Source organism: Fundulus heteroclitus, chromosome 20 (assembly GCF_011125445.2).
Source record: "Fundulus heteroclitus isolate FHET01 chromosome 20, MU-UCD_Fhet_4.1, whole genome shotgun sequence".
NCBI lineage: Eukaryota > Metazoa > Chordata > Actinopteri > Cyprinodontiformes > Fundulidae > Fundulus > Fundulus heteroclitus.
The window spans coordinates 34,744,202-34,768,553 of NC_046380.1; positions in this window are offsets into that span (position 1 = coordinate 34,744,202).

Consider the following 24,352-nt stretch of genomic DNA (forward strand, 5'->3'; position numbering starts at 1 on the left):
AATGCAGGAAGGTAAAAATGGGCAAAACGCCAAGGGGGTGAATACTTTTACAAGGTGCTGTAACTAAAAACATTTAGCCAAGGACATCACAAAAAATGTAATCCCAAACTGTTTCCAAGCAGCCTCTTGTGCGTTTTTATTCAACTGCACATGTGTAGAAGCAATTAGGATTGGTAGTTAGAAAAATGGTTAAAAAAATAGAGCACAAAAGTGTTGATTCCCTCTCTTTATTTTTGTCACTTCACAACCACAAAAAAAACTGTGTACTTTATTAAGACTTTGTGAAATGGACCAACACAAAGGAAAATCATGTTTTTTAACATGGATGTTTTTTAACCTCATCCTCACTGTCCCAAGTCTTTTGCAGCATCTAACATGTTTTCTTCCAGGATTTCTCTGTATCAGTCTACCAAGTAACCAAGACCTTCATTTTTTTCCCCCATCTGTAGACCAACTTCCCCACAGCATAATGCTGCCACCTCCATGTTTCTAATTGAATTAATAGCAAACATGTCATAACTCACAGTTTATATTTATTTGTTTTAAAATAAAATAAAACATTAATTGCTACCTATCAAGATGTAGGTGCACATAAACATCAGTTCACAATTGTTTTTGTTACACATACTAAAAAAAATATATCACACAATATCATTGTAGTCAAAACATGATCAAACAGGGTTGAACTGTGCATTGTGCAATAAAACATATGTTTTATAAACCGTGAAGAATTATCTTAGTTTATATTGCCGTTTACCTTGAGCGGATGCTCTGTTAGATTGATTATCCAGCTATTACCAAATTCTTGTTGTTCCAGTCTTCCCTCTGAGTTAAGTCTCGGGTCACTTACTGGGAACTTGTTTCTATGTTTACAGATTTAACGGTGAGGATGCCTCCCTTAAGTAGCTATCTGGTTTAATGCGTCCACATTTTGTTAATGAATCTGTGTGTTTAATCTTTCATTATAGCATGATTAATAAAAGCCCAGAAAAAGGCCTCAGTGCATTTAAAGGAGGTGCTTCTGGGCACACGGACATAATTAATCTGTCTTACCACACCCCCTCTATTATTAAAGGAAATGTGGAGCTGGTACCTTTCAGCAGAGGTCACTGGAAATGTGCTAATGTATGCACTGATAGCTGATAGATTATTTGACACTGGAGTACCGCAGCAGAATCAAGAGGGGCTTTTTTCTTCTTCATGGTTACTATGATTTGATTTTTTTCCCTCCTTCTGATTATTAATGAGATGTTCCAAGTGACAGCGTCTGAAAACTGATCACTAAAAATAACTGCTGTGTCCACGTCCTTCATAGATGACTGCCTGCTGTATCAGCCCTCTGAATGGGCCTCGGTCCTCTTCCTTTTACCCCAGCTGCACTGTCTGGCAAAACACATCAAAGTGATCGAATTTAATAAATAACAATTATAATAATAGTTATTATTATAATTAGTATTATTATATTTATTTTTTATTATTATTGCTATTATAAGGAAGTAGGTGCAGTAAGAAGGTAGCGAATTTGAGTCTTCACCTGAGGTCTGCATGGAGCGTGCAGATCTCCCTGTACATGCGTGGGTTCTCTCCAGGTACTCTACCTTCCTCCCACAGTCCAGAAATATGTTAATTTGTCTCTCTAAGTCACCCTCAGGTGTGTGTTTGTGCACATGTGTGTGTGTGTATGTGTGCGTCTATCGTGAGGACCAAAATTGACAGTAGACCAACGTTGTGTGGACAATTGGCATTGTGAGGACATTTTCAAAAGTCCACACAATGCCAATTGGGGTAATGCTTAGGTTTAGGGCTAAGGTGTGAAGTGAGTTTAGGGTGGGTTAAGGTTAGGTAAGGTACCTGTTTTAGGGTTGGGTGTAGGGTTAGGGCATAGAAAGCAATAGAAAATGAATGGAAGTCAAAGGAAGGTCTACACGATGATGTGTCATGATTTAGGTTTTTGTTTTGGACCTGTTTTGGGACCGATTTTCTCCATTTACTCCATGCTCCTACCCTTCCCCGTCACCATCCACTGTTCTCAGTCATCTTCCAGCCACCACTCAGCACTATAATCAGCTCCACCTGCTGCTGCCACTAATTACCCCAAGTCAGTCCACCTGATCCTCTCTCTATATATACCTGCCTCATTGAACTACTCCCTACCAGAATGTCTCGTCTTGTCTCCCTCTGCCTCTCCATCCCTTGGACCAGTTCTCACCCTGTTCTTGACCTGTTTGTTTAGCTAATGCTTGTGTACACCTCCTGGAAAAGGTTTCTCCTGGGATTTCTGTGTCTCGCTCTGCTGACTCTGAGAACACGTCAGCGGCTTCTTGTCCAGTCTGGTTCTGTCTGCAACACCTGCAAGTCCTTATCAATTCTGTTTCAGCCTGCAACATCTGCCTGCATTACGTGGTCAAGTCAGTCTCCACCTCCATCATCTGGTCTCCTGCCCAGTCCTGTCTGCCTGTCTCGTTTGCCACCATCACCAGTTTTAAATATAACTTCATATAGCTAAAAGTTATATAGTAATTGCTATACTGTTGTTATTCCTGTGTCTCTTTGTTGTCCCGTGATGGACTGGTGACTAGTCCAGGATGTACCCTGCCGCCTGCCCACTGACTGGAAACCACTGAGCTATATTATACACTGGAGTGCTGATTTTGCCGAAAAACTGAAGTCACTGGCCGCCATCTTGCTACCCCCTACTCTCACAGAATCCCATAGGATTTGGTTGCAACAACAAGCAGTTTTCTGGCTGAGTGAAAACGTTTCACAGGTAATTCTACAGTCAGTGGATGTACTAACACTATCAACTACTAGGAAATTAGGTGCTGAAATATTTTACATGTTATTCATATTAAATATATATATATGTATATATAAGTATGTGTATATGTATATATGTATATATATGTATACACATATGTAAATATATGTTTTTGTATATTGTTATTTATAAAGTTATAAATGTTATAAATGAATAAAATGCAAAATATTTCAGCACATGACTTTCTCAGTACTTGATATTTTTAGAACATGACATAAAAGTATAAGGCATTTGACATTTTAAAAGTTTTAAGCCCCCCCCTGAACATGTCCTCGTTATTCGATGCTGTAGCGCACATATTCCCTAGTTACTGAGCTGAAATAGGGAGTACCAATATGGCGGCCGGTGGCTTTAAAGCGACTCATTCAAACAGACGGTGATTAGCACTCCAGTGTATTATATAGCTCAGTGCTGGAAACGGTCATCACCCTGGCAACCTAAGTGGGTGTAGCCAATGGATGGATAGGATAAAGATATACAAAATGTGTCAATTAAAAACGCATCTGAATATGTTTTTCCTTAAAACATATTTTCAGACTCATAGCTGCCTTTGAAGACATGCTGTTTGCAAAATAGGGCAAAGAAGGGCACAAGATGTCGTTTTCTCTGCACTGACAACGTTTTTATAGATTCAGTTTAAATACCATATGTCATTCCCCAATCCTCCATATGACATTCCCAATGCTAAACCCAGACATTCTGAATGTCACCACAGTGCCTTTGTGGTGACCCACCTCCCTGCCATCCATCACCGCCAATTCCTGTTAACCTGAACGCAAAGATTGAAGAGTCCTAACTTGAAGTGACCATTACAGGATCATAGCAAGCTATCAAAAGAAAGTCTTGTTGTAAAGTGGAGCAATGACATCAGAGGTCATAAGCTGCTGTTGCTCTATTTTATTTTAAAGAAAACAGACATAAAGCAAAGTCTTTTCATTCATTGAAATGCAGAATCAGGGGTTTGTCAGCGTCATATGTCTCGCTATCCATTTGCCTTTTGATGGCTTTCTGTCAGGACTTTAAAGTGGCGCTGATTGGACTAATGATAATGTGTCACAGCGATGCAGCTCGAGTTTGGCGCAGACCAAGCACTGACGACCAGAAGACAGGGAGAAGCAATGGGCCCATGTTGTGTTGTGCTGTACTAAGTGATTGATGACTCACTGTGGTGGTGCTTTGATTAAGACTCCAGTGATTTATCACCGGGCTGCTCACAACATAATTAAACTCTCTATATATACTCTTAAGAAAACAATGTTGGCCTGCTATTTGTCACATGTGACTTATTTTTCATCTTTACACGGTTCTTACATGTATTGGGCTGAGGGTAATATAAATAATCTAAATTATTCCCCCAGCTAATTCCTTGGTGCTAGAGTGGGAATTGCACCTGATAATCGTGTGCAGCTCATTAAAGATTATTAGAGATGTGATTTGTGTGTTTCCTGTTGAAATGGCTTTGGGGGAATTCCGATTAGTTTTTCCGAGCCCTTTTCCAAATAATCATGTTTGCACTGAGAAGGTATTAGCAGTGTTTTGATTGTTGATAGGGCTGTGCACTGTGATGTTGTTGGTGAATATCGGGATGTGTTCCTCGTCTATCATCATCATGTTTTCAGCAGTCTGTTGTTTTAGTATCTTGCTATATCATCTGTCAGTCGTAGACATTTACCGCAGTTGAGAGCTTAAGTGTGTGTTCTATTTGTTCTCATTGTTGGATTTTTTTTTTTAGATTTTCTGATCAGAAAAAAGTTGGGGGGGGGAGGTATGTCGGACACCGAGCAGTGGGCTGCTTGATGACCTCCAACTTTTCAAGTCAGGTTTTGTTTATGGTGAATTTAGTATTTATTTATTTTTTGCTAACTTCACATGACTTAAAGATGAGCATTTATCACTTTCTACTCTAAAGTTGTGGGCGTGTATGTTTTAGATTTGACTCCATTTTTTAGTTGTGATCAACAGTTATGGATGTATTTTATACTCAGACATGCACACGCAGCAAATACCAGTTTCTGTTGTTCTTCAATGTCTGGACTGCCAATTCCAAGCTTGATAAAACTCAAAACCATATGGATCCGATTTAATAATGTTTGTTTTTGAGGCCCTTGTCAGGCAACACCTCTGGATGACAGGAAGAGGTTTAACAGGTTTATTGACTAACAAGAAAAATCAATTCTTCCAGAAGCAGGGGAAGATTCCTGGACGATGCTGAGGAGGACAGGTAAGTTATTGCAAGAAATCATCTCTGAAACTTGTTGGTAAATATTCAGGAAAAATAGGAGTCTTACGATTGTCGTAGAGCTGAAGTTTCCAGGAAAGATGTGAGTCAATCTTCAGAGGCTGAGGGTGACAGGTTGTGGTGTGTGATCTGGATGGTAATGGTTCCTGTCTCTACTTCCAGAAAGTAGATGGAGGCGGCACTGAGTGATGGGTTGTGGCTTAGAAGTGTTCAAACTGCTGATCCAGAGGAGCGTCTAGAGGAGTGGTGAGGATCCTGGGATAAATGCCCTCAAGGACTTTGAAAACTAGGGGGCAAAGGATGGGAGTCCCTGACGAGGCAAGAACTGAGCAAGGACATTTTCTGGAAGGAGGACAAGGAAAAGGTAATTTACAGAGAATTATTAATAAAATAGAATCCATAAGCTCACAAAGAGGCCTTATTAGCACTTGACCAACAAGAACATCCTGGCATCTGCCACAGGGATCTCACTTCTCTCTTAACTCCTCCTGGCTGGACCATGACGAGCTTGAGCTGTGGGAATAATGCACATGCCCAGTCACACCCAGCATTCAGAAAGGTATGGCACACACACACAACCTGCAAAAAGCACTGAGGATATGACATCAAAGAATGTACTATTTGTTGATCCATTTATAGACCATGTCGACACATATTTAATCAGATTTTTCAAATTTTGACCAGCTGATCATTGGTTAGAGGTACATTGCTCACTATTGGTACCAAAAGGATTGCACTTTAAAGCTTGACTGCAGTACTTCATAGCATGGCATTTTACTCACTCTATTGCTCTTCTTGTATTTGTTTCTTTGGTCTTTTTTGCCTGAGAGCTCAGTCAAAGAATGGTGAGTCTTTTTGCCCTTGCCTTAACTGCAGGTTAGCTTTGTCCTACAAAAGGAGAAAAGTGAGATATCCCTCTTGTGGAAAGTTGGCTGAATTTACTTGATTGCACAGCGGACTGAATCAGATTCAAGCCACAACGCGGATTGGCCAAAACAGTTATAGGGAACATGATTACAGCTAAAGGTATTCCTTGCTATTGGACATCTCCACTTTTAGAGGCTTTGCTTGTCACCACTTGACCTTCAGTTTTCTCCACATGGTCATGATCCGATTCATCCACATTTCATTTCAAAATTCCAATGTCATTGACTGTCACAAGAAAAGCAATGAGAGAGATTTCCTCATTGTACTGAAATATGTAGATGTGTATTATTCTTAATCAATCACATCCTTTTTATATCTCTATGATTCTTGTCTCTGTGGTCTTTCTATTTCAGACATGTTTATTCCTGCTTATTCTTGCCATTTCCTGTTTTCTCACATATTTATCCTGCTAGTTCTACGTCACTAATCTTCTAAGGTCTTGAATTGCCAGCTATAGCCACACCTATGAGCTTAAAAAGCTAAATACCACCACAGCTGACCATACAAACAAATTAATCAAATTTCCTCTAAACTTTTATTTTATGAAAGACGTAGAGACTAGGGTTGATGGCATTTCCTGTTTCTGGAATTGAGACCCCCTTGTCATTCCCCTTACAGTAAACTGAGCATAAGGTTGTAACAGTGGGTATTTTTCCTGTTTGCCCCTGTCTGTGCATGTCTTCCTGAGTACTTCTGACATATCATCACTCTCAGGAAGGGGGTTGGTGGTGAAACGATAAGGTGTTTTAAAACTAAGCAGCTCAGAATGATTGCAACGTTGCTGCATACACAAAAGAAACATAAAATTTGACTCCAAAAAGTAGCATTGCCTGTTTCCTATAATGTGTCAATACCCATCAGTTCAAGGGAACAAATTCTTCTTATTCTTTATTTCAACTCTAATAAAGTCAATTGAGCTGGTTCCTTCGGTTGCATTTCTGATCCTTTTTGGCATACAAATAAATTATATATTTCAAAAAAATTTTAATTGGTCTCCAATCAAATTCACTTGATAAAAAGTGTAAAATTCATCTGAGAATTTAATTTTTCTACACTAAATATCACACATTCCATATAAACAGCTTTGATTTATTGTTTGCCGACCATGTTTTGTTCCCACCCCTTGGTCTAACAGTTCCTTAGTCCTTTATTTTATGCTCAACTTTTTCCTCTTCAGCGCTTGGTCTGGGGTGGAGCTTAAGGAAGTGGGGTATATCCTTCCTCTCCACCAAGAACATAACTGAGGAGTGAAGCTGGAGGCTTAAATAGCCAACAATAGGCATGCAGAGTCAACTATCACTTTACTACAGATGAATTCCATTCTTGCACTGAAAGGAGAGTCTGAAGAAGAAAGTTCAACTAATAAAGTTTGAGGGTCTCTGACTGCAGCTAGTCTTGCTCATTGTCTTTGTTTTCTAAGCCGATGCTTTGCTTTTCATTATGCATGTCACATTAACTGGAAAACCTTTGATATTTTTTAATTTTTTTTACACCATTATGTTTTCAAAATCCTTTTACTATTAAAAACCTGAAAATGGTTGACATAAATTTGAATTCAGCCCCCTTTGCTCTGATGCCCCCAAATAAAATAAACAGATGTGTGCAATTTAATCTCAGTATGAATGCAGATGTTCTGTGAAGGCCTCAGGGGATCATTAAAGAACATTAGGGAATAAAGAGGACCATGAAGATCAAAAAACACAGAAGACGTCAGGGAAAGCTTGTGGAGAACTTTAAACTGGGCTTAGATTATAAAGCCACATTGCAAGCTTTATATATTTGGTAAGGCTATTAAAACACAACTGTGTGTCTAAACTAACAGGCCAGGCGGGGAAAGTATTAATCACAAAAGCAATTAGAGGTTCATGGAAAACTTTTGGAGGAGCCGCACAGCTCCACAGTTCAGGTGGGAGACGTCTGCTCAAGAAGGGCTGCTTGTTTTGACTGTTTGTGTAAAATTATCTGCCACCAACTATTTGTCCCACAAGAAATATGCTTGTGGAGTAAAACTGATGTGTCATGTTTTGCGAAGAAGGACCAAAGTGGCAACCAGATGACGGCAGGCGCATACTGCTAATAATAATATTTTAATGGAGCCAAATCTCTGACTACACAAAAAAAGAACCAAAACAGGGTACAAAACCAGAGCTCAAAAACAAGTAAAAACAGGACGGTGCAACCACGGAGGAACAAGACACGATGCTTCATATCTCCCTGAACGCACCATCCGCAACATAACACAGGTGGAGGAGGATGCTATTCTGGAGCTGAGAAATTGTATCTGGTCAGAAGACGGTGTAAGGAGGGATGCCGCTCCCTACAGATCAATTCAGAAAGAAAAACTGTTGGATGCTGCAAAAATACTAGAGACTAGGATGGAGGTTTACGCTCAGTCAGCAAGCTAGTGAACCTAAAACATACAACCAGAGCTGCAATGAAATGGTACATATCAAACAATGTCATGTGTTAGAATGCCCAAGTTAAAGTCCACCATGTCCAAATCCAATCGAGAAATCATGGCAAGACCTGAAAATTGATGTTCAGACACACTCCATTCAATCTGACTGAGCTTGAGACATTTAGGAAAGACATTTTGGACAAATGCTTCAACCTTTACTGTAGCTGTGAAAAACTGCTAGAGATACACCCCAAAATAAATTTGGAAATTATGTTTTGTTTTTGGTTTATTTCATTTTACTTCATAGTTACACGACCCTCTTGTTCTATCGGGTAAAATCCAAAAACACATTGACGTTTGTGGTCGTAGGTTAAAGGGCTGTAAATAGTTTGGCAAAGCTCTGCATCCCAGAGTTAAGAACACAGAGGAAAACAGAGCAATGACCCTTTTCCTGTTTGTGTGCTGGTCTGGAGATGGGTTAGAAACTTGCTTTAATACAAATATAAATTTAGATAAATAAAATCTGCAGCTAATGCTTCAGCAGATTCCATACTGCTTCTCTTCTAGCGGTATTTATCAACATATATATATATATTTTTTACATTGTCCTTTGACAGAATGTTCCAAAGTTAGATATTTAAATCATTTTAAATTAGAATACTTTTTTAATGTTCATAATATTCTGGAAGATTTACTGCCGTGGGATTCTGTCATAAACATTAGGAACACGTTGGCCATCCAGTTCAATGAAATACAGCTTAAAGTGTGTTAATATTCTATTTTAATGATATTTTATCAGAGAACATAACCTACCTATTACAAAATAGATTTCTCTTGATGACACTAAAACGCTATACAATCCAGGCAAAGGGGCTAGTTTAAACACAGTTGGTTTAATTAATTTGACTATGCCCAGTTACAGCGTCTTTAATTGATTGAGTCTTCTAGTATCTGATCCATCTACGATTTGTACAGTAAAACGATTAAAAAATCTGCTCAAAAAATGTATTTGATGAAAAGAGTTTTTGCAATTAGCCAGGGCACTAGTGGTTGGGGGCTGCTTGCTGGGGCAGTCGGTAGCACTTGCAGTAAGAAGGTCTAGCGTTTGGTGTCTTTCTGTTCAGTAGTAAAGATTTCACTAATCACTGTCAGTCAAATATAAAACTATAAAGTGCATTTTTGAAATGTAGTTACAAGGTGTGTTGTTGAGGATTAATGCACAGAAAACTGGGACTGAAGTACGGGAAACAGTGCAATGTTTACATTAGCTTTAGCTTTACCTTCAGGGTACATACTAGTCTTTGTTTTACTTCATATTGGTAAATTGGTGTATGTCGCTGATATTGACTCTAGGCAAGTCTTGGAGGCAGCGACTGTAAAAAAGTCCAATAATTTTTCTACCAGCCATTCGATCCAAGGAGTCAGTTAGTGAGTCTTGTTATGTAGTTTCTGGTTAGTATTGTATGGAAAAAGGTACATTTTTCTGGATGCTAATAAATGCTAATGCTAGCAGGCTTTGTGCACATGTTGAGCTGAGAAACAGCTGAAGGACTGCTGAATTCACTTAGAACTTGTTGCATTTTGCACTTTTCGAAGCAGTTATCACCCCCAGGACATTGTTTTAGTCTTTACTTGTAAAATGGGATGTTTCTTTATGGGTTATGGAAAAGAACAGAGAAACTATATTGTCATTCAGTAAGGAAGCAATGGCTGTTTATGTGTGAAGTTCAGTAAAGAGACACAGCTTTAAAGGAGTATTACACCTTTTTCAGGTTAAGTAAAGTTTTTTTGTGTTAAGAGAAAATACAGTTTTCTGTTTGAATAATGGAAACAGTTAAAAGCTAAAATGCTTGAATACTTAAGTATTTGAATACAAACAGTTTACAGCAGATTCATGTATTTTATTTTGATAGTTAAAACTACAAAAGGTCTAAGAAAAAGGGACGATGGGTTTGAGTTAAAGCACCAACTAGACTGTAAAATGATGAGAATTAAAAGCCATCTGTAAACAGATTTTATTTGATAAAAACTCATCTTGTTAAATGGAGCATGTTAAAAGAGTTCTTGTTCAGTTTAAAGGGGTCTTAAAGCCATTTGTGATGTATTGAGTCTAAGGGCTATCTGTTGTAGTTATTCAGTGATACCTGAAGTAATGATTGAAGTATTGAATATGGAGAGTGTTCACAAAAAAATAAGCTTGCTGATCTCTAACGGAAGCACAACATGTGTGTCTCATCTTTTCTGTGTCATAGCATCACACATTGAGGACAAACAAAACCATTACCCTAAGCCCATCCAAGGTTACTGGGTAATATATAGAAAATTTAAGTATCGACAACTACTGGCAGACTACTTCTTGTAAGGTTCTTGCAACGCAACAGTGTATTTACATAAATGATGTTTAGGCAGATGCACAGGGTACCTCACAGAGATGCGAGCAACTTGCCAGTTGCTGTTGAGCTCAATGTTTTCCCGAGCTCATCATAATATAATGTGTAGCAGTACAGCTAAGATAGTATCCTGATGTAAATTTCTACACACAGTATCTTGTTTATTACTGCAGTGCTTCATGCTGATCGGTTCTTGTAGTCTACTCATTAAAATTATGGCCATAGTTTTGGCAGACTTGAAAGTATAGTGTAATGCATCACTTGGACGTGTATGCTGCATTTCATATCTATACTTCAGGCTAATTGGGGCTTCAGGATACCCAGAACAGGATTAGAACTGTCTCCGGTGTCTGCCAGCATCACTGGGAGTAGCTGGAGACACCGACCTGCTGGAGCCACTAACCCACAGAAACGCCCAGGATATTAAACATTCTGTCGGCGAAATGAAGAGATCACCCCCTGATTGGGTTCTCTTGAGGACGCTGTTGCTGGAGTAAGCATTTCAACATTAAGGCCCAGCAGATGAGATCGCTGCAAAGCTCTCCCCCATTACACCTCCTCCAGTGAGGTTTTCCTGTTGTTTTTTCTGTTGTAAAAAATCATCTTTGTTTTTCTTTGTGTGTCTGTGTGATACCTGAAACATGGTGTGTATGCTGAAGCTCAAATGTTTTCATGTCTCGTGGTTAAGAATTGGTTAGGTAATCTGCAGGCAGCATATAAAATACTGTTGCCTCACAGATATTTATTCCTAGTTTAAATTTTGACAGGAGCATTCCTGAGAGGTGCGTTCTGCCCAACCCTGTGTGCTCCATCTATACAGTCCCTTGTAAAAGTATCCACACGCCTTAAACTTTTCAGCAATTGGTCATGTTACAGGCCCAGACTTCAGTCGCTTAGCCGAAGTCAGGCTGAAACATTGGTTTAGATAAAGTTACAGTCAAACCTCTTCTTGAAAAGTTCGATACAACATTTGCATTCATTCTTCTTGTCAAATCCTCTAGTTTTAAACACAAGTTTGTCATCACAGTTGGGTTGTCTTTGGGTCTTTAATACCTCAAAACCCTGGTAGCTTTTAAATGATTTATTGACACAATAAATTCAATGTTTCTTTTAAGCTCAGGAGTGGGTTCCAGGACGGCACTGAGGACGAGAGGTAGGTGGTCATAGCAAGTTTGGTATATTGTGATGTGGATTAAAAGAAGATGGGGGGCTCACCGTTGTCAGAGATGGTGAGGATCCAGGGCGAGCGGTGAATGTATCCACGGGGGCTTGACAGGTTTTGGGTGCGTGGAGCCAGTTTAAATGTTTGTTTTCTTGTTACAGGAGGAATCAGAAAATTATGGAGGAGCGGTGAGCCGATGGAGTGTGGACAGCCAGGTGAATAATGGATGATATAGAGAGGTCCAAGGAGATTCTTCAGAAGGTATCCAGAGGTAAGTTCACCAGAAGCTTCAGGGAGCGAGGAGACAAAAGGGAGACCAGAGGGGGAAGTGTGGACTGGAGAACAGCTTCTTCCTGGAAGGAGAACGCACAAAGAAAGCAAAGGAACGTTAAAGCATGTAAGAAAAACCTGGCATCTGCCTTATGGCCTTCTTACACTGTGCAATGTTAGAAGACAATTCCATGACCCACTGTCCGATGTGGACGTATTAATCTTTAATAACATCAAGTTTGATGTGTGCACATTGTATGATCACCGTTTACCTCTAAATTGCTTACGACATACGACAATAAGCAACTCCATAAGCGTGCGCAACATCAGAGTATGCCCTCCATCTACAGCACCAGCTGTATTTAACATAGATCAGCTGTTCAGCCACATGCTCTACTCTTCAGGCCCAAATTTACTGATTATTATTCAGAAACCCAAAATTTCCTTTTTTTTTTCACCTTCATTTGCAGGACAGTACCGTTGAGAACGGAGCCTCCCATATCATAAGGGCTCTGATTATTAGACGTAGGTCTTATCAGCTGTCACACTGTGAAATATTAATTCTAAATATCTGACACCATCACATATTTAGATATTTATTTTGTTTTTGAGATGCTGGGGAGTCTATGTTCACATCTTTATGTGACCCGTAAGCCAGAGTTTCCACAAAGAACAAATTGTTTCCCTGCTACCTGATATATCCTGTTGACGGGTACTACTTTTTAAAGATAAGTAGTCATATTTCAGCTGTCAGTATTTTAGTGTTCCCGCTTAGCACGGATTTCAAGTTTCATAAATCTTTACTGTGTTAGGTACTTATGAGGACACATGAATATGGGAACGGGGAATGCAACAAACAGGACAAAGCTGTTCGTTTTGAATATATTTCCCCTCCTGATAACAGCTGCCAAGGAACAGATTAATAATGAAGTAGAAAATTAGATTATACTGAGCCATAAAGTGCATATCTCTCCGTGGAAGGGGATAATTGTTCTACAAGTGATCATAACTGTTGGCACAAAAGCACCATAACGCTTGATTTAAAATTAAGTTTCAGAACCATTCCTGCAGCGGGGACTTGAAAAAAACGTATTTCTTTTAAACAGGTCTTGTTTGTTGCTTAAAGAAAGGAGTACACATAACAAATAAACAAAAAGGGGGACTATAATTATGAACCATTTTAAAGACATTAAAAACAAGTCAGATGGTAAGCATGTTTTTCATCTTCAAACTTGTTTTCCACCTCTTGTCTTGAAAAAAAAAAGCAATTTAACTCATTGGAACAAACACCATAAATGTTTCCTGCTAATTCCAACTCCCATTTTCAAGACATACTTCTTGTGCACACAGGTATGTAGAATGAAACGGTTCCTTTTTACCCATACATACAGAGTTAAATGTCACTGCAGACACTTAGTGAACAGCCTAAGGCGGGACCTCAGCTGGATAGTCGGTAATGTTATTTGCATTTTATGACAGTGTTCCGGCATTCGATCTAACATGGCTGTTTCTACAATTAGGTTATTTTTAGGCCCAGCAGGGGAGAAATGGCTGTCATTAGTGTCACATTGTACTTTAAAGACAAAAGTTCTTTTCAAGTCCTTTCATTTTTAACAACCACTTTAAACAACTATATAAAAACAGAACTTTTTCCTCTTAGTAGGTCTGCTACACTATAACGCTTTGGAGACTTTCACTTAGACTTTAGAGGGTTTTCTGCTTTAGTCATCAAGACTATTTAAATTTTAATTACCTATAATTTGTTTGTAAGTGTAAAGTTCACTCATGATTCTAACAACACTTGCTTCTTCATTTGGGTAGCTAAACCACCTAAACCTTAAATCGAATTTAACTGAAAGGCTATGGTCAAACATTAGCATTATGGTGGAGAAAGAACGGTGAGGCTGATATGTTTATATAGGTTATATTATGAAATAATATATCAGTCAGATATACCAATATACCAAATTTAAAGACCATTGTAGGACTTGTGCTTTAGAAAGTTTCCTTTTTTTTAACGATCCTGTGTGGCAGTGTAGCATCAACAATTGTTGTCTTAATGCCAAAGAGGTCCCAACAGATTTTACCTTCACAAGTGGAGCGTTACTGCTTTTGCCATAGTGCTCCACTTGATTTATATATGCAAAAAGCTTTATTAGATTTTATGCTGGGACTATTTCATATTCAATGGACACAAAAATGGGAAGGTAGAAGTGAAAAAAAAACGAGACAGGATGCTAAAAGGGAGAAAAGTGCCTCCACAGGCACTAGGGTGGGAACGTTAGAAAGTGTCCATGTTGAGGCAAGTATTTAAGTCTGTATACAGGTTAAGCTAGTTTAGCAACAATGCTAAAGTTTAACTTGCTAGGTTTTGAAACCCTGAGGCTATGTTTTTCAGGGAAAAGGTTTACATGTCACCTCGTTTGAATAGATTTTAAAAGTTTATTCTATTTCAGAACCGTCATGAATCAATTTCTATTTTTCAATGTACATAAAGGACAAACCAGATAACGTAATGAAAGAGACAGCTAAGGTATTTGTGTGTCATGATACGGCTGCCATGAAGGACCAAACACCACGCTAATTTACACCAATGACCGCGGATGTGAAACTGGATACTGTCTGGGTGTTTTGCACGTTTATCTGATTATATTTATCTGATTTTATTACAAATTGTTAAATATTGCTCTTGTGTCATTTGTTTTCAGTAAATATAAAATAGAGGAATTAGAACCTTACTATTCTTTTTCAGTAATTAAATTCATTTCAGTAAAATTACATTTACAATTATACTCAAACAAATTGTGTTGGATAAAACATTTTTAAAAGGGCCTAGTCACATACTATGACTTTAGGAATTTCTATGCCAGTAGCGCCCTATGGTTGCATACAAAGCTTTTCTGATTAAATGATCACACCCTGTTGGCTTATTATATTTTATTTCTGTGTTTTACACTATGTTTCATTCATCAAACAAGCAGCAACACAAATGAATTTTTGGATCAGTCCCACCAGATACCAACATTTCCTGCAACACACAGGTTTGTTTATTCACCCACAGCCGCATCCTTCCAGGTTGATTGTTCGTACAAATTCTTTGATCCACACACCGGGGTCTTTTTTTTGGGCAGGCTTATGTCTGTCACTCGACATTAACTGTGCAATCAAACGACCAGGAAGAGAAGAAAATGAAGTCCATGTTTTTTTTTAATAGGTAGTAGGTAGTTCTTTGTGAACAAACAAAAAAAGAACATGATTGCAACTGTGAACTGCATTTCCCACTTTGTTGTTTTACAATAGGATCTAGATTAGAACAACCTATTCTTTCATTGAGATTTTACAATTTTAAATAGGTTCTATAGGGACACATTCTTACTTTAATTGAAGTGTTTCTACATGTTTCCCCAACATCACATTACAAGAGGCCAACTTGAAGGTGCCCGTGAGAGAGCTCAACAACGTTATTGTGCTCTCATGTAAATAGGCCCATTGTTCTATGGTCAACAACATTAATATGGATTTTCCTGTAGGTATACCCCACACCAAACCTCCCTTAACACACCTTTGAATCTGTTGTGGATTTTCTCCTATTGACATTCTTATATGTTTAAAGAGTTCTGATTCTGATTGTTTCCCAATGCCTTTTAACTTACAAAAGCCAAGAACTACTCATCCAATTAATGATCATTGACTACATCCCTCTCCTTGAGAGGATACAAATGATTTTTAACTGCATCATGGGTTTCTCAGTTGAAAAGTTCAAGGAATTCAATGATGATCAAAAAATAATTTAATTCGATGTAAGGCTTTTTCATCGAAGAACACTTTACAATTGTCAAGCATGGTGGTGGCAGATATATGCTTGAGGTCTGTTTCACCGTCCAGTGGTACTGGTACATCGCACAAAGCTGGTGGATTAATGACAATGGAGGAATACCTCTAAGTTCTTTAATTTCTCCTCAGTTAAAACCTGGAATGGGCCATTAGCAGTTTTTTTTTTTTACCAAACAATAGAAATGAACTGTAGCTGGGCATAGTGTATAATTCTGCATCCATCTATCCAACCAGAATTATGGCAGGACCTCATTGGTTGCTACAAAATGCATGATTTCTCTGCCACTTCCTTAGGGATATTTATCCAAATACAGTTTTCCAGGGTAAAAGAAATATCTGTTAATTTAGACCCTGTGTGGATTAGAAAAAACTTGTTCAGCTGTTGTTGTTTTTTTAAATAAATTAGTTATATGTTGAATTATCCCTCAGCCACTTGAAACGAATGTTTCTCATTATTTATTAAAAGCCTTCAATCACTTTTTGTCACTGATGACTGCGAGTAAACTGGAAGTGCAGATGAACTTAACACACATTATCTAAGGTAGAACATACGTCACCATTCATCGTGAATATACTCGAGGAGGAGAAAAAGAACATGGGTCCATCTTTTAACTGGAAAAAGGCCAACAGTGTGCAGTTTAAATTGCCACATAAGCTAGGGGCACCGTATATGTAAGCATTCAATCACTGCTGTCAACATGAGGATTTAGTTTGCAGGATGTTGATGGAAAATCAATGCAACTCAATCAGGACTAAATCATCCGTCTCGCTTTTTGATAAAATCAAACAATTTTCCACTTTATTATTGTCATGAATCAAACCAAATTCATCACACTAATAAAGTAGGAGGCTGCGTTCTTCCAAGTGTGCACACCCATCTCATTTCAAAAGCCGTCCACTGAAAAATCTCCATAATTTTTTTATTTTTTTTATGTTTCATTGTTTTGAAGCCAGCATCACCTCATCGCCTGTCTGAAGACATAGTCTAACATCTTCATTGTATACAGATGAAATACAAGACTAACAAGTGTAGCAGGTCTTTATCTAAGCCCTGGCTTCAGGGTTATCTTTAAGTCACTTTTTTCATAAGAGCCATATATTTGCCTTGGTTATATTGTTCCCATGGTAGCACTGTTACTGAAAAATAAAATCCCACCATGTGTTGTCAGGGAAAGCAATAAAAACACTACTTAAGGGTGGGTGTGGGGGAGAATCCTATTGTGGTTTTAGACTCATTCAAAAGAAATCAGTTATATTGCCACAGATATCTCTGTAAATCTTCTGTGCTTACATTGAACAAACACAAGGTATTCTCGAAGAGGAAGCCGGCCCCGCTCATATACCCAGCTACAGATTTTATCCCCTAACTCTCCGGACACAGTCATATTGAAGGCTCCTACAGTTCACAATTTCAATTTTAAATGAGATGTTAAATGTCTTGTGACACAACAAGCACTTTCTGTTGAAGCTTTTAAGATTTTGAACGCCTGAATGACGAAAAAAGCCATAGAGACGCGTGCAAAAATTAGAGACTGAGCCAGTGCAGCAACAAAATGTTTTTTTACGGCAACATAATGACAATAAAGATTCTTGATATTTGAACATGCAGTATATATGTTTAATATCCACGTGAGCTATACTAAAACATCTAAAATCATAAACTGAAACATTAAAAAAAAAATACTTTTTAAAACTTTCTATAAAATGTGACAAATGTACAACTTTTGGAGAGAAATAAGTTAGGACACCCTCACCTTTATTCCCTCTTAAAAAGGCTAAAAACCCCTCAGGTAGATTACATCAGGTGCACATGAATATAACATTTTTACTATGAATTTATATGGAGGTTTGCTCTATATAAACCTAAGACATTTTGCAGCTTGTGCTACTGACTTAAACGTTAGAGGGAACACCATGGAGAGATAGATATAGCTGTCCCAGACCTTTAGAGAGAGAACATCGTAGCAGCTCATGTGTTTTGTAAGGGGCTTCAAGAGGTCTTAAAATTTGAAATCAGCTATTTCCACTCTAATGAAAAAAGTCTACAAGTAAAGGATACCAAAACAGTAACCAATCTGCCCAGATGTGACCATCGAAACGGGTTCATCTGAAGAGCAGGCCGCAAGATATTTTAGGAAGTCTCCAAAACAAGTCACCAAGCTGTTGTTACTAAACAGTCATTACTGTTGATTATGAAAGAGCATGGCTGGACAGTCCTAAAGGGTGTACCTTTCATCAGAGGTTTGTGAGGAGGAACGATCTCTCTTAGAAAGCCATGAAAGCCAAACAAAAGTGTGTGAGACGGAATTTAGACAAAGACCGGGACTTCTGGAATAATTTTCTTTAGATAGGTAAGTCCAGAACAGAGACTTTGTTTGACATAAACCAAATACAACGTTTCAGGAAAAGTTTCCCACAACCTCAAACCAACTGGGAAGCAAAAAGGTGGAAGTGTCATGGTTTAGGATGCTTTGCTGCAGCAGGACCTAGCCAATTCGCCATCATAGAATCCACCCTGCAACACGACTATGACCCAAAACATACCAGTTAATTGATTGAAGACCCCCTGAGATTTAAGATATGACGATTCTGGGTTCTTAAGATCACTGAGTTGATGCAGGACGATCTGAAACAGGCTGGACATGCAAGAAACTCCTTGAGCATCTCGTGAGGAAAGAGGAAAACTTTCGTGAGACCAATTTCAAAGACTTGTAGACGGCTTCAAGTGTCTCGCTTGAGGTGTTTCAACCAAAAATATATATATATATTTTTTAATTACCAAGTTGCTGTCTTCTAAGTTGGATTGAACGATTTATTTTTCATAGAATAAAAAAAACATCAATACGTGAACTATTTTTTATTAAATAATTAAACATTTAATTGGATGTCCTAATTTTCCCACATGGTTGTATAATAATAATGCAACTAGACTACAGGTGCCCAAAAGCCCTTTTGTGTTGGGAAGAACTGGAGTGCAAAAGAGAAAGCTGCTAATAGAATGAGAAAAAATAAATCAAAGTCACATATTCTTTGGGGGGAATGGGGAGGGGGGCGGGGGACACCATCTGTTTGGATAAAAGTGCTGCTCCACTGATCACACTTGCAATAAAGTTGTTAAGTTTATTTGCTGATGTTGAATATTCCTGTGAAAACCGCAGGAGGCTTTAAGGAGGTGTTGACGGCTGATCGTCTCCTGGTTAAGGAAGGATCCAGAAGGCGGACACAGGATAACGATTTGTACAACACGCATTAACCTACAAAACACAGAGACACTGATAGGGCTGGAATTTAATGCGGCCCACCTTGGAATATATTTGCCGCTTAGACTAGACAGCAACACTTTTTAGTGCATGCTAAGCACTATTTTCCTATTAATTTCACAAGTCCTTCAAAGTTTGTGGAAGAAAAGCCATTAAACCCTGCATGCTAAACTACATAGTGCAAATTCAAACACAAAGCTTGTTTATCAAGTATATTAAACAAAATAACTGGATCTTCTAATGATGCCTCGTTCAGTTCAAGTCCAAAGTTGCATTGTGGCAACTTTTCATTATGTTTACAACACTGATGGGTGCTGATTTGTTTTTTTGTTTGTTTTTTTGGTATTATGTTTTTTAGGAACAAAAAGGAGCCTTCCTTCACAGAAACATTTCATTCTTACCAATGCATCAATACCTACCTGCAGGGAAACATTTCATCGCCTGTTTGGTGACTTGTTTGAGGTTGTTCACAAAGAAGAAATAAGAAATAGGAAATTATGAAATGGAAATGATTTGGCACTAAATGGTGGTACAACTTGGCAGACTTATGATCAGGATGGTCACCATAAGGGAACGTGAGCTGTTAACAGTTGTGTTACCCTACTGACTATGTATTTTTTTTTTCCAATAGTAATCCAGCTTTAAACATGGTTGAATGGCATTGTTAGCAGTTCCTTAAAACGCTGCAGTTTCTGCAGCGCTCGCGTAGCTGAAGGCAGGCTGTAACATTAGTTTAGATAAAGTTACAGTCAAACCTCTTCTTGAAAAGTTCGATACAACATTTGCATTCATTCTTCCTGTCAAACCCTCCAGTTTTAAACACAAGTTTGTCATTGCAGTTTGGTTGTCTTTGGGTCTTTAATACCTCGAATACAACAAGCCGTTTAAGAGATTTGGGGACATGGAAAATTGGGATTCTGACTAATTACATCTGCTAAGACAGTGTAAACTGCATGTTAGCAAGCTGCAGCCTGCCAATTTTAACGGTACACAACCCCATGAATCATGGTGATTAAATGGCTTTAAAGGCGTCAACAATATTCACCAGCCACTTGTCTGCCAGGAGTGAAAGTCAATGGGATAAAGCCCGTTTGTGTGCTTTGATTAATTGTTGGGAATCACCTTTTCAGAACCATGTGCATGGGGCTGCTGCTGGCAATCATTACCATAATGATGTTAGTGTTTGGCTCTGCCCTTGCAGCGACTCATGTGGCACCTTTGTGAAAAGTAATAGATGCACATTAGAGATGAGATTGTGACAGTCTTTGTCCTCTGCAGGTTGAGACACAGACAACGAGAAGACAAAGCAAACCCTTTCTCCTTTTTGAACCAAACTTCTAATGGATGTGGCACGGAGGTGGGAAATTAGACCATTGCATCTTTTTTATGGCTCCTCACTGGCATTGTGTGCAAGGATTTCAGTTGCCCAGGTGTGTTTTAGACTTTGCTGAATAAGACATCTCACGTTTCATTTCATCCGTCGTGCAAAGCTTCATTTCCCCGTATGTCACTTTTCACTTTGTTCCCCATCTACCATCCTCAGAAAGGCCTGGCTGGCAGAAGGTACCTCTTGTTTCCCAGGCTGTGCAGCCAAGTTGCAAATCGTGAGCCAACCTCCCTTTCACCTTTTGAGTGGACTGAATCTTCGATACAGTTTGGGAAAGCAAGAAAACAAAAAGAATACACTGCCTTACGTTTAAGGAAGCAGTTGTTTTAGTGGCAAATTAAGTGTCCGCCCATCGTGGGGAGATCAGTAATCCAAAAGTGAGATTTGCCCGAAGGAAGAAATTTTATAGTCGGTTTATATCTGCACAAACTTTGTAATCGCACTCATAAAACGTGCCTAGTACTTAGAGGTAGAGAGTTCCTCACAGCAGGGACCTGTTTCTGACACAGTGAAAAGAGCACTGAACCTTGTATTGTCTGAATGTTGTTTTTATCGCTTTTACTCTGTGTGCTGTATATTGCCACACAGACTGGAGAGCTGGAAACGTTTTTGATAGATAATATGCATTGATGCATCAAAGAAATGCCATAAAAACTGTTCAGAAGTTGTTAGACCACTATAGTGTATGGCGTGGGTTTAGCTTCATGGTTCCATGATGTTACTGCACTCGCATTAATTGACGTCCATCAGAATCAGAAACGGAATCAGATTTATTGGCCAGGGTGGTTTTCACAAGCAAGGAGTTTGACCTCAACTTTACACCCTCACTGTGTACAGGCATTAAGTATAAATACAGAAATCTTTCAGGAAATAGAATAAAAACTTGAAAAAAACAGTATATGCATATGTCCAACTGATATTTCTTCCCTTTTTTCAGTAAAGGCAAGTTGTGATGCCTTATTTTATATCCATCCATCCATCCATCCATCCATTTTCTAACACGTCTATCCCTGTTGGGGTCATGAGGGGTGCTGGTGTCTATCTCCAACTGTCAATGGGCAAGAGGTGAGGTACACCCTGGACAGGTTGCCAGTCTATCGGAGGGGTAGCTGCCTACTCAGGCTGTAAAGTGTTTATTGTGTTCATCAGAAAGACCGTCTGGGGAAGAAACTATCTCGCTCTGTTGCGGCAAAATGAAGGTAAAAGTCTAAATTGTTTATACCCAGTATGTGAGGGGTCTGCAGCAACGTTAGCTGCCCTTTTCCTAACCCTAGACCTGTAGAAGTCCTGAATGGATGGAAGGTCAGTACTGATGATTTTCTCTGCAGAACTAATTGTTCATGGCATTTTGTTTTGTGGCTGAGTCAAACTACGTAGTCCACTGTGATATAATTTCAACGTTGTTGTGAACATCACTGTGATGTTGCAGTATCTTCCAGCTCCTGGCAGGCTTGAGCCTTGTTTGGTCCTGGTTTGCTCTTAAACCTCCCAACCAAATTTCTTTTATGTGAGGAGGACATTTTAGGTCAGGTAGTTGAAACTTGGACACAGTTGGGTTTTCCCAACATAAGCATATTCCCAGTCATGCATCAAAAATGGTTTTGCGAAGGACAATTCAAGCTGCTGGCATGGCCTCCCCAAAGCCCCAACCACACTGTATTGGAAATGTCTGAAATACGCTTAAATTCTGGGTTTAGGCTAGATAATCCCCCAGTTTGAATGAACTAAAAAATGTCTTACCAGTTAGAGAGGTGAAACATCCACCGTGAGCTCTAGGATGTTTTACCAGTGTGTGTTTGAGATGCAACTCTCTAAGGGACATTTGACAGGGTTGTATGTGTATACTTGAACTTTGTCATGATTACAGAAAATCCACGACCAATTCAAACTTCTGTGGCTTGCTATTTACTAATCATTTACTAATCATTGTTTGATGCATAGTCATGTCTTTCAAAAAACTAGAACTTTTCAAATGCATATTTAAAAGTTCAAAATCTATGTGATATTCATGCTTTTCATGGGTTCATGCAAAAACTCTCACTGGCGAAGTGCAGTGCACTTAACTGGACAAAGTGGTATCTTTAGTTATACACTAGTATTTAGATTTTATGTGGCTAAACTTCAAAAGAGAAACGCCCCATATTATTTAACCTGTAATTGTGGCTGTGACCTCAATAACATCAGCTTGAGGTGCCATTTACCCTCATCTGAACACACAGCAAATACACACCCAAACACACATAATGTTATATGACCAAATGTTACAGCCTCTGCTCACTTGAAACTTAAAAAGGCACCTTTACCTCAGTAATATGTCTTTATTGCCCACTCAAACCTGAAGGGGCTCCATCAGCTGACTGTTAAATCGGGGTTATTGCTCTGCTGCTGGAGAGCTGAACTCAAAAGCCTTACGACACAGCAGAGCCACAACGGTGCAAGAAAACGATCATGGACATAGTATACCCTGGCCACCGGGTCAATGAGGGGTGAGCGGCAAAGTGTGTCCCAAGAGGAGCAGAAAGAGGGATTCTCATTGCTCCAGATAATGACAGAACAATATCCCTCCACCACTCCATCAATGTGTTGTGATGACAGTAACGATTGATTGGGGATGGTTGTATCAAGGATGACCCTTTTGACTGCCATGTTGCCATGGATACGCATCACCTCCCTGAGTGGTAGTCGTTGACTGACATCAGCCGATGCCATGTAAAGAATTACATCCATCACCTGGGGCTGATGTTCTTTATAGATAATGTTATTTTCAAGTGTTCTCTGATTCATTTATGCACCCCAGAGAGCGACCCTGTCTCGCTGAAATACTTCATCTTCTACCCTTCTTCCTCTCACGAGCCATAAAACGCTTTCGTAATCATATTCGAGGTCACAAACAGGATTTCTAGATGGATTTGAAGGGCTTTTTATTATTACAGCTGCATACCGAATGTATCTTAAGCCGCAATGTAATTTAATTCAAAACAGATTTTTTTTCCCACCAAAGACAAACGAGAAAATCAAAGTGCTGAAAGAACAAACCCGCACCATGAAACATATAGCTTTTTAAGTTGGACAATTAAAATTAGTAAATTGGGTTAAACCGCTCAGAAGGGATAAGATTAATTTGCAAAACATGGATGAACATACAAAATGAGAAATAAAAAAAGATAAAAGATTTAAGCCTACAAAACAAAATGTATCATAGCGGTTCAACGTAATGTGTAAAACTAATAATTAAGTAAAAGCTCCATCAGAGAGAGAGAACTTTTTAAGCTTTGTTTTAAAATCTTGAAGTTTTCTTGGCAGCAAAGGTGGAAGGAGATTCCAGAGGAAAGGAGTCTGAAAGACTAAAAGCTCTGCCCTCTCTTCTTGCCTGGGAAATTCTGGGATGAATCACAGGATGAAGCACATCACAGACAACCTCACCTGGTCTGTGAACACCACATCACTTGTCAAGAGGGCACAGAAGCACATGTACTTCCTGCGGAGGATGAGGAGAGCCCACCTGCCCCCGCCCATCCTCACGACCTTCTACAGAAGCACCATAGAGAGCATTCTGACCACCTGTCTCTCTGTGTGGTGTGGAGGCTGCAGTCCCTCCGACTGTAAGAACATGAGGAGAGTGGTGAGGACAGCAGAAGGGATCATCAGGGCTCCTCTTCCCTCTATT